Genomic DNA, 6,000 nt, shown 5'->3' on the forward strand with positions numbered 1-6,000 from the left:
TACCCAGAAAAGGCAAATCTATAAAGGCAGAAAGTAGACTACAGCAGTGGGATGGGAATGGGATTAATTGTAAATGGCATGAGGTATGCTATTGAGGTGATAGAAATGTTACCAAACTCAACTATCTGATGACTGCACAGCTCCATATATTTAGTAAAAATCACTGAACTCTACATTAAAATGGGTAAGTTTTATAGTAAGAATTATACATCAATAAAGTTGCTAAAATATCACAATGGCTGTAATTACTATAAAAAGAGACAACCACATACCATTGCCTCCTGACAGAATATACATCACCACTATGAATAAGTCTTGCCAAAAAAAAAATCTAACTTGAATCTGACCAAACCTCTAGACCAATTTACAGGAAATAAAGAGGACAGAGGAACATGTTAAATGACACCACAGAAAGGCAATCAGCAAAATCCAGAAACTACTGTGGGAATCTACAGAATAACCCAGATTTTTCAACAAATTGCAAGTACTAAAAGTAAAAGACTCTACTGGGCGTCTGGGTGGCTCGGTCGGTTAAGTGTCCAAATCGGGTTTGGGCTCAGGTCATGATCTCACGGTTTGAGAGTTCAAGCCCCACATGGGGTTCTGCACTAGTGTGGAGCCTGTTTCAGATTCTCTCTCTCTCTGCCTCTCCCCTGCTCATGCTCTCCCTCTAACTAACTAACTAAATAAATAAATACACACAAATTTTTTTTTAAAAAAGTAAAAGACTCTCAAGAGACATATCAGCCCATCAAAATCTACAGACCTTAATTAGGTCCCGCTTTAAACAAACTATTAGAAATCTTTTTAAACTGACATTTTTAAGACAAAAGTCTGAATAATGGCTGGTTTTGGTTTTGTTTGGGGGGGTTGCTTTTTTTTTTTTTTTGGTGTTATATTGTCATGTTTTTTTTTTTTTTAAAAGAGTCTTCATCTTTCAGAGATAATGCAAAACAGAGTACAGGTGATACAAAATGTGGGATTTTGCTTCAAAGTTAACAGTGGACAAACCTCACAACAACTTTGTACAGTGGTGTCTTCACTACATTTTGCAGATAAAACAGAAATTTAGAGACATTAATTTTAAAAAGCACTATCATGACTTCCATTTCCAAGAAAAAATTTTTAAAAAGCTAAGCCACTTTCAAAAAGCTAACCATTGCTATATATAGCTGATAAATGGGGAACATAAGTGCAGACCACTGGCAAAAATACCTAAGATGAGTTCTCACACCAAACCCTTATCTAGGAAAATTGTGGGGAAATAGCTTGCAAACCCCAAAACGTAATGCCACTCGAAAGCTGAAAAGGAATCACCTTATGCACATTTAGCTTAGCATAGATTACTGGTTATGCTAGCCAAAGAAGAGAAATAATAATACTGAATGATGCCAGCAATTTTGCCTGCTACTTTCCACTCAGCGAGCACATGCTCCAGAAGAAGCGTAAGACGGGAATCACAAACATACTGTTCTCCTTGGTTAGTCTTCCTCCTCTCTCAGTGCCTCTCAGTGCCAGCAGGGCATAGCACACCTCACAACGTGGAAGGACTCTATTCCATTCAAATATGTTTATTTGTGCAACACAGATCCTAAAGCTAGGCTAATTACTTTACCTGGGTTGCAACGAGAGAAACAGTAACAAGTTTAAAGGCTTAAGGAAAAACTGTGCTAGATTTACTGAGAAACGGAATGGCCCTGATGTACAACCTTGTACCTTCTAAGGAATTTTTAAGGATAATTCTGATCCCCATGCAGTTTCCCTCACAGGGTGACTTTAAAACTTGACTCTCCCGTGAGCTACTCCACTCTATATGAAAGCAAAATACAAACACTGATACCTGTTGGTTCCCAGCATTAGACTGTTCAAGAAGGAAAGGTCAGATACAGGAATTACTGAGGTCCTTGCCCTATGCTGATCTGCAGTAAAATCTGCGAGCTCGCTCCTGCTGACCTATAGGATAAACTTCTCCAAAACAAAGCTATTTACCCAGGCAAGCTCTAAAGAGCAACTACAAATAAAGCCACCGGCAAGCTTTCTCTGCAAGCAATCCAGAGACTTGCTTAGGAAAAGAATGTTTGGTTTTTCCAGTTTTGTTTTGTTTAAGCCTAAGTGTGCAAGGAGACCATAAACATCACTTCCTCAATTCTAGAGAACTGAACAAAGGCTTTACCGCACATGGATAAGATGGAAAAGGAAGTGGGAGCAAGTTAGAAGAAATGGCAGCAGCTTGGAAGAGGGTCCTCTCCATACACGGCCCGCCGTCCTCCATCACCTCCGCCCGCAAAACAGTGTCCGAAGACAACTACCCTGGACTTAACCGCAGTTCAACCAGTTCTTAAAACCAACCATGTGGTCCAGGCCCCCAGAGCAATAGCTATGGCTCATAAACAGAATAGCAAAGAAAAGTTGTGGGGCCAAAAGAACCAAGAAGGCGGAGGCCCGCAAGGTTCCAGACTCAGGTCCTCTCCCTTACAGTCTCCCATCATCGTTCTCTTCCTGTTCTGGATCACCCTCCCTCCCCAAACAACACTCATCCCGCCCCTCCTCCTTCTACCCTCCCTCTTTTTTTTTTTTTTTTTTTTTTTCTTTTTTAATTACACGCCTTCGGGCCAGAAAGACCTGCGTTCGAACCCAGACCGACCAGCTGTGTGGCTTTGCATAAGCTACTTAACCTCTCTGGTGCCTCAGTTTTCCTATCTTGTAAAATGGGTTTAATAACATACACCTCGGAAGACTGCAGTAGATGTTAACAGAAAGTAAATAAGGTGCTTGATAAAGTCCTGGCACAAACCACTAGAATATTATTATTGTGTGGTAGTGGCTGTTAATACTACCACTATTCGATGGCCCTCTTTCTCTTTTCACACCCCCTGCCCCTCACGCACGCCCCAAAGCCCCTTCCTCCTACAGGTCCCCGATGGCCTCCCACACTCTCCCATCTCGCTCGTCTCTCTGGTGAGCGCGAGCCCGCTTACCCTGACGGCTGGGCCCGCGAAGCGCGGGCTTGCGGGTTGGCGGGCAGAGTCCCCCGGGAGCGGCGGCGGCGGCGGCCCCTGACCCGGTGCTCTCCTACTGCCCCGGATCTGCTCCGGGAACCGAGCGAGCCAGTGAGATGGGCGCCCTCGTGCCCAGAGCGGCCTTACGCACTGCCCAAAGAAACCTGGGCGAACCACTCTACCCACTGGATCCTCCCGTCTCGCCTGCTCCCTTAGCGTCCTCCAGACGGGCGCGCGCGCGCCTGCTCATGCCTGCTCCACCCCTTCTGCGCGCCGCGGCGACTCTGCGTGTTCGTCCAACCCGTGAGCTCGCGGGGGCAGTGCGCAGGCGCAAAACCATGAGGGCTCCCCGAAAATGTGGGGCGGGGCGGCCTCGGCGGACGCCTGCGGAACACGACCCGTCCCAGGTCTTGGCGCGTTAGTTGCTCTGGCTCAATTCAATTTCGCAATACTACTCCTTTTTGGTTCTTCCGCGCGCCCAGGGGAGAGGCGTGGTCTAGAACTGGCCCCGGCTCGGGGTGGGCGTGGCCTAAACATCAAACCCGAGGAAGGGGCGTGGACCATCCGACCAAATCTCCGAATTGCAACTCCCCCTCCGCCCTGCTTTGATAGACCGTTAAAATCTTTGGCAAGAGCGGACTTTGGGGGGAGGTTGATGGGGGTGGATCCTGATCCCTTCCGTCCGTACTAATGCAGCCCCTTGGACCCCTCAGTTAACGAAACATCTATCTCTAGGCTTTCTTTCTGGCAAACAATTAGTCGGGAGTGGGCAGCACCCCCAAACCCAGTCTCCGTGACGTCCGGCAAGGCCCGCCTCCCTCCTCCCCGCCTTACAGAGTCGGGAAAAGCAGCGTTACCACAGCAACCGGCCCGCCAGGGCCTGCTCGAATTACAAAGAAGATGCGGCCTCCCGTGGGAGAACCGCGTCGCCCGGCGGTCCGAGGAGCTTGGAGGCGGCGGTCAGTAGGCAGGCTCTGCACGTTTTCCTTGAGAGAACACTGGGCCCGGGCCTGGCCTAGGAGCCTCCAAAGCCTCCACCCGCGCCCTGATCCTTTCTGGAGAGAGGGGGCTGTCTACCAACTCCTGTCCTTGACATCATTTGAGCAGGCTCGGCTGCAGCGCTGCCTCGTTCTCCGGCCCTGGGGAAGAAGACAAAGCACCGACTTCCTGCACACAGCTGTCAATTCCGAGCCGCCCTTCTAGCCTCTCCCGCAAGAGCTCCACCCAGTCCCTGAGACTGGCTAGTGCGGACGGCCCAAAGCAAGGCTGTAGCCACAACCCTAGGAGCCTTCCCTTGAAGAAGGCTGTTGGCAAGTGGATAGCAAATTTACTCCCAAGCCACGGGGACTTGCTGCTTTTAAACATTTCCTCCAACGGGGATTCTCCAGAATCCTGCTTCCATTTCCGAGGCTGGGAGGCAGAGCAAGCCTTCAGCGGCAATTTCAAACCGAGTACCCAAAAGCTATTCTCCAGGGAGGTGAACTCCCACCCCAAGTCCCCAGATCAGAGCATCAAGTGCGCTTTCTGAACCCCACTCCTCATCTCCCCTCCAAATGAGGGTCTGTCTCATCTGTAACACAGGGCTGTAACTATTTCATAAGGTTATTGTCGTATTAATAGAAGAAAAACACCTCACACTGAGGAAGACATGTAAGTCTATTGAATAAACTATTGTTTCTGGCGTGTCTGTTATCCCTGTGATATTCAGTGTTTCTTAGCTCTGGTGCAGGCTTAACAATCATTCCATTGAGCAATACTGACATGGAGAAGGCAGGCAAAACACTCCACACCCCACCCATCTTGTGGGTTTCTAATGTCCTTTCACCCACTTGCAACTACATTCAGGAGAGGACAGCCCTATCAGGAGCTAGTCACATGAAGAGCAGTCTCCGCAATCCTTTCTTAGACTTTTGGTTTGTTTTTTTTTTTCCTGCAGCACTGGGCCTGGTGTGTACACTGAAACAATCAAACAGGAAACACACTGTCTCCATCTCCAGAACCCCCACCCTCACCCAGAACTGGGTGTTCATTTCTCAGGTTATTGAAGAGAAATGAAAAACACAGATGGCTTGTAGTTCAGGAGGCATTGGGTATCTGTTGTAAACAGTGGAGCCTATGCTGTATTTATGGATTGCAAAATTAGAACAATTGTGTAAATCACTGATTCTCAATGGGAGGGAGGCCCCAAATGAATGAGAGGGTAGTTGGAGAAGAATATATCCAATAATATAATTTCCTATGTGAATAAAAAAAAACTTTTGTTTTTGGACCACAAACTATAGAAAGTAAGTAAGGCTTGAACAAATCTCAGCTAGGAGCGTATAGGTTAAATATTCCATTGCATATTTTTCCCTGCTTTGTCAAAGATTACTTGGCCATACGTTTGTGGGTCCATTTCTGGGTTCTGTATTCTGTTCCATTGATCTGAGTGTCTGTTCTTATGCCAGTACCATACTGTCTTGACGATTACAGTTTTGTAGTATAGCTTGAAATCTGGGATTGTGATGCCTCCTGCTTTGGTTTTCTTTTTCAAGATTGCTTTGGCTACTCGGTGTCTTTTCTGGTTCCATACAAAAAAATATGGAATGCTTCACGAATTTCTTGCGCAGGGGCCATGCTAATCTTCCCTGTATCATTCCAATTTTAGTATATGTGTTGCCAACATGAGCACGAGAGTATTGGTTAAATAAATTGAAACACTGATTGTAAAATGGTTCTGCTTAAGAAGCAGACGGGGGAAATCCTTGGCCAGCCAAGCCTGTTATTCTCAATGCATGCATTTCTTCTCAGGGAAATACAAATCAAAACTACATTGAGATACCACCTCACACCAGAGTGGCTAAATTTAACGACTCAGAAACAACAGATGTTGTCGAGAACGGGAACCCTCTTGCATTGCTGGTGGGAATGCAAACTGGTAGAGCCACTCTGGAAAACAGTGTGGAGGTTCCTCAAAAAATTAAAAATAGAATTACCCTATGACCCAGCTATAGCACTGCTG

The 6,000-nt window shown here is 46.7% G+C and overlaps 1 protein-coding gene and 1 pseudogene across 3 annotated transcripts in view; both read right to left on the reverse strand.

Annotated features, from left to right (window-relative positions):
• The window catches only part of CNOT8 (CCR4-NOT transcription complex subunit 8), a 36,444-nt gene extending 32,400 nt beyond the window's left edge, over window positions 1-4,044 (reverse strand). For 2 of the 3 annotated variants that reach the window (XM_042948488.1, XM_042948490.1), the window contains exon 1: window positions 2,979-3,201. The gene's annotated coding sequence lies outside the window, so the exon portion shown is untranslated. Of the gene's footprint in view, window positions 1-2,978; window positions 3,202-3,856 lie in introns of those variants that run through there. The other variant, XM_042948489.1, reaches the window with a different exon arrangement.
• A 1,529-nt stretch (window positions 4,045-5,573) lies between these two features.
• LOC122202534 lies at window positions 5,574-5,670 on the reverse strand (annotated as a pseudogene).
• Between the last annotated feature and the right edge of the window lie 330 nt (window positions 5,671-6,000).

This window comes from Panthera leo, chromosome A1 (assembly GCF_018350215.1).
Source record: "Panthera leo isolate Ple1 chromosome A1, P.leo_Ple1_pat1.1, whole genome shotgun sequence".
In the NCBI taxonomy this organism is placed as follows: domain Eukaryota; kingdom Metazoa; phylum Chordata; class Mammalia; order Carnivora; family Felidae; genus Panthera; species Panthera leo.